Source organism: Miniopterus natalensis, chromosome 10 (genome assembly GCF_054644295.1).
Source record: "Miniopterus natalensis isolate mMinNat1 chromosome 10, mMinNat1.hap1, whole genome shotgun sequence".
Lineage (NCBI taxonomy): Eukaryota > Metazoa > Chordata > Mammalia > Chiroptera > Miniopteridae > Miniopterus > Miniopterus natalensis.
This window is the reverse complement of record NC_142090.1, coordinates 6,815,130-6,823,233: the sequence shown is the minus strand read 5'-3', so window position 1 is coordinate 6,823,233 and position 8,104 is coordinate 6,815,130. Positions and strand designations below refer to the sequence as shown.

Sequence of the window (8,104 nt, the reverse complement as noted above, 5' to 3'; positions counted from 1 at the left end):
CCAATGGCATTTTCCACAGAAATAAATTAAAAAATCCTAAAATTCATATGGTACCACAAAAGAACTCAAGTAGCCTAGGAAAACTTAAGTAAGAATTTAGTGTTTGAGGCATGGTCCTGTTAGTGTTTGAGGCATCACAGTCCCTGATTTCAGACAATATGACAAAGCTATAGTGATCAAAATAGCATGATACTTGCATAAAAACTGACTTACAGACCAATGGAGCAGACTAGAGAGCCCAGAGCTAAACCCACACATTCACATTCAGCTCATCGTTAACAAAGGTTCAAAGAGCACACAATGGGGAAAGGACAGTTTCTTCAATCAATGTTACTGGAATAACTGGATATCCACATGCAGAAAAATGAAATCGGCCTCTTACCTCACCATACACAAATCAACTCAAAAATTATTAAAGGCTTAAATGTCCAACCTGAAACTGTAAAGCTACTAGAAGAAAACATAGGGAAAAGTTTCTTGACATTGCTCTGGGCAATACAATTTTTGGACATGACCCCAAAACACAGGAAACAAAAGCAAAAATAAACAAGTGGGACTATATCAAACTAAAAAGCATCTGAACAATGCTTTTGTACAATCAACAGAGTGAAGGGATAACCTATGGAATGGGAGAAAATGTTTGCAACCCTTATATCCGATAAGGGGTTAATATCCAAAATATATAAGAAACTCAATTCAATAGCAAGAAAACAAATAATCCAATTAAAAAATTAGTAAAGGATTTGAATAGACATTTCTCCAAAGGAAACATACAAGCAGCCAATGGATATATGAGAAGGTCTTCAAGTCCACTAATCATCAGGGGAATGCAAATTTAAACCACGAGATACCACTTTGCACCTGTTAAAAGGGCTCATATAAAAAAGACAAGAGATGACAAGTGTTTGGTGAGAATGCAGAGAAAAGGGAACCCTAGTGCACTGCTGGTGTGAATGTAAATTTAACAGTCATTGTAGAGAAGAGTATTTATAGAGGCTCCTCGAAAAATTAAAAATAGAACTACCATATTATCTAGCAATGCTACTTCTGGGTATATATTTAAGTGAAATAAAATTGGTCCCTAGAAGTAAGACTTGCATTCCCAGGTTCATAGCAGCATTATTCAGAGTAGTGACGATACGGAAACAACCTAAGTGTCTATCAAATGGATGAATGGATGGAGAAAGTGTGGTACATATATACAGGGGAATTTATTTAGCTGTAACAAAGAAGGGAATCCTGCCATTTGCAACTTGAGGGCGTTATGCTGTTTCAAAGTAATTCAGACAGAGAAAGGAATATGCTGTATGACCTCGAATATGTGTGGAATTTAAAAGTCAAACTCATAAAAGCAGAGAATTGCATGGTGGTTACTAGGAACTAAGGGGTGGTGAAAATGGAGAAATATTGGTCAAACTTTGCAAAGTTTCAGATACATACGATGAATAGTTCTGAAGATCTAATATATAGCGCAGCGACTATAGTTAATAATATTTTATTATTATGTACTTGAACTTTGCTAACAGAGTAGATCTCAATTGTTCTCACCAAAAAAAGGGTAAACTGGGTGAGGTGATCGATATGTTAATTAGCTTGATTGTGGTGATCATTTCGCAATGTATACGTATAACTAAAGATCACATGGTACACTATATATATTTTTGTTTGTCAATTATACGAGTTAAGTGTGTTTTTTAACTAGGGTATTCCTAAAACATTCAACCTAAAACATTAGAACATGTAACTTCCAAATAATAGGAGCAGTAAAATGGAGAAGCAAAGAATGAGAAAGAAAGAGGGGAGATAAAGCAGAGCAATAAAAAGTAAATAATAAGATGGTAGAAGTAAATCTAATTGTATTATTAATTACAATAAATATAACGACTTAACTATTCAATAACAAGTTGTAAATTATCAAACAATAATTTTAAAAACCCAGGATTTAAAAAACTTAGAAAGATTTAAAGTCGAAGGATGAAAGGTAGATAAATGAGGCAAACACCAATCCAGGAAGCCTTAATTTGGTATCTGAACAAATTAAGAATTTAAAACAAAAGGCATTAATTGGTAGCCATAATATTCTAGCTCTACATTATGATAAAATTTTCAACTTACTCCAATTCACTAGTAACATAGCTACACAATATATAAAGTAAAAACAGAAATCTACAATGAGAAATTTCAAAATTCACCCCTCTAGTGAGAGATTTTAATATACCTATTTTTGTAACTGATAATTCAAGCAGATAAAAAGTTGGTGAAGATACGGCAGATCTGGATTGCACAATTAACGTACTTGTTTCAAAGGTATATATAGGATGTTATATAATAAGAGACTACACATTATCTTCAAGTATACAAAGCTGACCATATACTAGCTTATAATGCTAAGTACAGTAAATCCAAAGGAATTGGTGTCATACATTCTCTGATTACATTATAAATTAGGCAACATTTACTATAAGATAATAAAAGAATCTTTAGGTAAGTAACTAGAAATTAAAATACACACTTCTTAAAAATTCATGGCTCAAATAAGAAAACATAATGGAAATTATAAGTACTTAAAGCTACATAATAGTAAAAATGTTAAAATGGTTAACTATAGTATTCAATTTTTAATATTAAATCAACTTTACATCCTTAGAATAAACCCTTTAGGGTAAATATGCAGTATTTACCCATGTTTTTTATATTCATATCAAAACTTATGAAATACAGCTAAAAAAGGTGACACAAATTTATAGCCTGAAGAGCATATGGAAGAGAAAAAACCTCTAAATTAATAATCTAAGCATATACTTTAAGAGCTTAGAAAATAAATAACAGATTTAAATATAGAAAGTCATAAAATAAATAATAATTAATGAAAAAATGACAGAAGGGTTTTGTTTTGATTTTGGTATGTGAAAGAGCTAATAAATTAGTCCAAGTTCTGACAAAATTAATCAAAACAAAAAGAGAAAGAATATATACACATATTAGTAATGAGAAGGAGCTCATAATATAAGATGATGGAAATATTTAAAAAGATAAAAAGATTATTATAAACAATTTTATTCTACTAATTTTGAATATATACATGTATGTGTATATATGAAATGGTTAAATATCTTGGAAAATACAATTTATGAAAACTGACCCCATAAGGAAACCTAAATAGTCCTATAATCCTTAAAGTAATCGAACCAATAAGTTTAACATCTTCTGACAAAGTAAATTCAAAACCCTGAGGGTTTTGCTGGTTATTTGAGATAATTCCAATCTTGAACAATTCTTTTCAGAGAATAGTAATAGTGAGAATACTACCCGTCTTAATTTATGAGATGACACCAGCAGCAGATAAGGTTAGTACCAAAAAGGATAATTACAGGCCAATCTCAATTCACATATATAGATGTAAATATCTAATGCTCATCTTTTTCTATATCTATACATAAAAGTTACTGCTTATTTGCCCTAGAGGGTTTATTCTAGGGATGTAAAGTTGATTTAATATTAAAAATGGAATATTATAGTTCACCATTTAAACATATTTAAAGAAAAAATGATATGTAAAAATCAATAGCTATAGAAGCATTTCATAAAACACGTCTTCATAATCAAAGTGCTTACAAAAAAAAAACCCCTGAACTTTCTTATCACGTGACAGAGTTACAAAATAACCATAATGAATGCAATATTTTAAAGTTGATATGGTGAAATCTTCCTCTTTATTGGATAAAACAAGATGCCTTTCCCTACTTTTGTTCAACATTATAATAAAGATACTAGCCAATGCAATAAGACAGTAAGAGAAAAAAAATTAAAGTTATAAGAATTGGAAAGGAAGAAACAAACCATCATTATTTTCAGGTAATATGACTACCTGTGTAGCAAATTAGAATTATTACTGGAGTTTATCAAGTTTGATTCATAATCAATATATAAAAGGCAACTGAATTTGTACACACCAGCAACAATAAGCTACAAAATTGAATTTTAAAAAATAAAACATTTGCAATAGCAAAGAAAATAATGTATTTATAAATAAGTTTAACAAAAATGAGAAAAAGGAAAGCAACAAAAAATATTACAAAACCTTAAAAAACATTAAAGGTGAGCTAAATAAATAGCATTATATACCAAGTTCATAGATGGAAAGAGTCAACATCTTAAAGAGGCCATTTCTCCCCAAATTGATATATAGAATTAATTCACTATCAGTCAAAATTCTAGCAGGTTTGTTAGCTTGTTTGTTCCTTGTTTTGTTGTTTAAATACTTATATCGAGGATCAAAGATCCAAGAATTGCTGAAACAGTCTAGAAGACGAATAAGGAGGTGGGAGGATCTTTCTTACTAGGTTTCAAGGCTTAATATAAAACTATAGTAGCAGCTAAAATAGTTTAGTATTGGTGCAGAGTTAGATAAATAGATAATGAAAGAGAGTAGGGGGCTTAAAACAAATTCATGCATATATGAAAAACTTGATTCATGCAGATCACTGGTGATGGGAGAATTGATTACCCATATGGAATAAAAAAAAATATAACAATTTCCAAGTGGACTAAGACTAATTGCCAAATGCAAAACTATAACAGCTTTTAGAGGAAAATATAGTAAAATTAATTTACTTCCTTGATAAACAATTTTCTCTAACAAGAGAAACTATAAAAGAAAGTTCTGGTCACCCTGGATGGTGTGGCTCAGTTGGTTGGGCATTGTTCTGTGCATCAGGAGGTTGCCAGTTGGATTCTAGATCAAGGGCATATGCCCTGTGGGTGTTGGGTTCCAATAGGGTGCGTGTAGGAGGCAGCTGATCCATGTTGCTGAAATACGGATGTTTCTATCTCTCTCCCTCTCCCTTTCTCTCTCTCTAAAAATCAATAAACTATTCTTAAAAAAAAAAGTACTGGTCACTTAAAATAAAAATTCAAAGCTTATTTCATTGAGAGAGAAAGACAGACTTAGAAAAGCTTAGCGCCAAACTGAAAGCAGAAATTTGCAGCATATATAGCTAACAAAGGATTAATTAGCATTCAGTTTATATAAAGAAAGCATTCCAGTGCTCTCTTGGGCAGCACATATACTAAAAGAAAATATTCTAATGGGTCAATAAGAAAAAGACAAACAACCTAATATAAACACGCACCCCCCCACACACAGAATTATCAGAGATAAAGCACCATAGCTTATCAACATATGCAAAGATGGTCAACTTCACTCCTTATCAGAGAAATGCTAATGGAAATCACAAGGGAATGTTATTTCACGCCTGCCAGATTGGCTATAAATGAAATTTCATAATACCAAGTTATGACAAGTATGTAGAGCAGCAAGAACTCCCATCTATCGCTGAAAGGGGTGCAGACTAGCTCAACACTTTGAAAACAGCTTGAAAATAACCGAAATAAAGTGGCATATACACAAATCTTATAACTCAGTAATTCAGCACCTTGGCCTATACTTCAGGGAAACACCTGCCCATGTGAACCGGAAGTCACGTAGGAGAATGTTAGAGGACAACATTATTTGTTAATATCCCCTGGGGCAGGCAGCCTTTAGCAGGGCCCCCAATAAACCCTGCCTCTGGGTCTTCAGGCTCCTGTATAAACCCTGCCCCTTGAGTGTGAAATGAAACTAGTGATTCACTCCTAAGGAACAGATGGCAAACTGATGGGATGCCCCTTTTGAGGTTAGGTTACAAAAGATTCTGGCTTTGGTGTTCTCTCTCTCTCTCAGCCTTTACTCTGGGGGAAGCAAGTTCCTATACAGAGGCCCATATGGCAAAGAACTGAAGTGTAAAATACGGGTTAGTGGAACACAAGCACCATGACACCTGAGAGTGGATCTTTTGGTGGAGGCCTGATGGCTAGGGACAGTGCCAGATTTCATCACGCTACTCAGAGCAGTGCGCAGTTTCAAACTCATGAACTGCTTATTTCTGGAATTTTCCATTTAATGTTTTCAGACTGTGTCTGACCATAGGTAACTGAAACCGAGGAACTGCGTTTAAGGGGGGACTACTGTATTGCAGTGAAATCAATTGACGAGGAAATAGTTTGGAGTATAAAAGGGTGGATGGACGGATGGATGGATGGTCGGCTAGACAGATATTCTGTCCTTTATGTCTAGTTAGATCTGCACTTCCAACAGTTTCCGTGGTTGTCCCATGGGTAAGTCATTTTCTGCTAACTTAAGGACTTCTCCCTCCATTGCAGGTTGAGTCAACTCCGAGGCCAGCTCAGGGGCTGCTTACCTGGGAATCGGATAATTCAGCACTTACCTGAAGGCCCAGTGCCTTCCAGACTAGAGGTTTCCGCAGGATTCCCTGCACCCACTCTCACCACCAGCCCTCCCGCACCAGCACCAGGCACTCTGAGGGCCCCACGTACAGCACTTGGGTATGTGAGGACTTTAACCTTGGGGGGGGGGGGGTTATGCAGAAGCCGGCTACACTCAGGGAATTCAAGAAGGAGCCCCAGGGGGTGAAATGACAACTGCTCCTGCGGAGCACAAGGGGGGGGAAAAAAAATCACAAGGAAAGAGTGGGTCATGGCCTCCAGACATGCACGGGTGAACAGAGATGTGGAAAGAACAGAGACCGAGCCACAGGGAGACACCAGAGGAGGATCCCAGAGATGACAGCAAGGAACCCTGCGTGGGTCACGTCCGCCACCCTCCCATCGGGGACACGCGGAGGCCCCCACACTAAGTCCCAGCCCTTCCTGACCCCACAAGCGCACAGCCAGCCTCCCCTTCCCCCGGCTTTCACCGCGTCTCTTCTCCCGCCCGGGCCACCCGCGCTCGGGCGGTGGCCGGTGACACCTCCAGGCCTCTCCGGGTCCGGAATTTACCGCGGACCCCACTCACCGTTTGCCCCGCTGATGCCTGCAGCGCGGATTGGGGGGGGGGGGGCAGAGAGGACTGGCTAGGAGGGGGCAGGGGCAGTTCCCAAGGGAAAGAGCTTCCCGGCGGCGCAGCGACGGAGACGCAGGCGAGGCCTGGGACCCGGAATGTCGCAGGGTGGGCGAGAGGGGGCGGGGGCGAGGAGGGGGAGGGTCGTCCCGGGAGCCGATTGGCGGCCGCGGCGGCGGGGGCGGAGCCTGGCCGGCTACCTTGGGACCGCAGAGGGCCGGCCTGGTGTCAATTTCAGCGAGGGGGGCGGCCCCCAAATCCAGGATGGAGATGCTGGCGCCCGCCCCGAGAGGGCAGCGGGACAATTTGTGGAAAAATAGATCCGTGAGAATATATATGAACAAGGGAGAGCTTGATAAGTAATATATTTTTTATGTAAGATAACACACAATTATTGCCAAGGATGAGTTAAAAATCTGTGGGTCCTACATATATATATATATATATATATATATATATATTTATATTTATATTTATATTTATATTTATATTTATATTTATATTTATATTTATATTTATATTTATATTATTATTTATATTTATTTATTATTTTTTAAAAAAATATCTTTATTGATTTCAGAGAGATGAAGGGAGAGGGAGAGAGATTGCCAAGGACAAGTTAAAAATCTGTGGGTCCTACATATATTTTTATTTTTTTAAATTTTTTATTAAAAAAAATATCTTTATTGATTTCAGAGAGATGAAGGGAGAGGGAGAGAGAGAGATAGAAACATCAATGATGAGAGAGTCATTGATCGGCTGCCTCCTGCACACTCCCGACTGGGGATCAAGCCAGCAACCCGGGCATGTGCCCCAACTGGGAACTGAACCGTGATCTCCTGGATCCTAGGTTGATGCTCAACCGCTGAGCCATGCCTGGCTGGGCCTACACATATTTTTAGTTAAAAGAACCAAGTATTAAAATGATTACATTCTTATAAAAAGAAGACCCTGTGTTGCTGACATAAGGGGAAGGCTAAGAGTGAAGAATTGGCCATTGATACTAATCTTCATAACCACTGAATTCCTTAAAAAATGTCACATGTGTTGTTTTATGAATTAAATAAAACAGGAAAGGGTTAACATTTCTACTAACCAATAGCTAGGTGACCGATATTGGACATGAGGGAGTTAAAAGGTGTGGCTGTTAAAAAGCCTGGACTTTGAAGCCACTGTGACATCCTCTACTTACCACCTGGGGGATTG

At 37.3% G+C, this 8,104-nt stretch overlaps 1 long non-coding RNA gene across 1 annotated transcript; it reads right to left on the bottom strand.

The window, feature by feature from the left end:
• Window positions 1-2,179: 2,179 nt before the first annotated feature.
• On the bottom strand, window positions 2,180-6,914 carry LOC148092169 (uncharacterized). Its single transcript, XR_015715161.1, has 2 exons — window positions 6,854-6,914; window positions 2,180-6,239 (listed from the first exon to the last, which is right to left on the bottom strand). It is a non-coding gene; the product is annotated as an uncharacterized LOC148092169 (long non-coding RNA).
• Window positions 6,915-8,104: the final 1,190 nt, after the last annotated feature.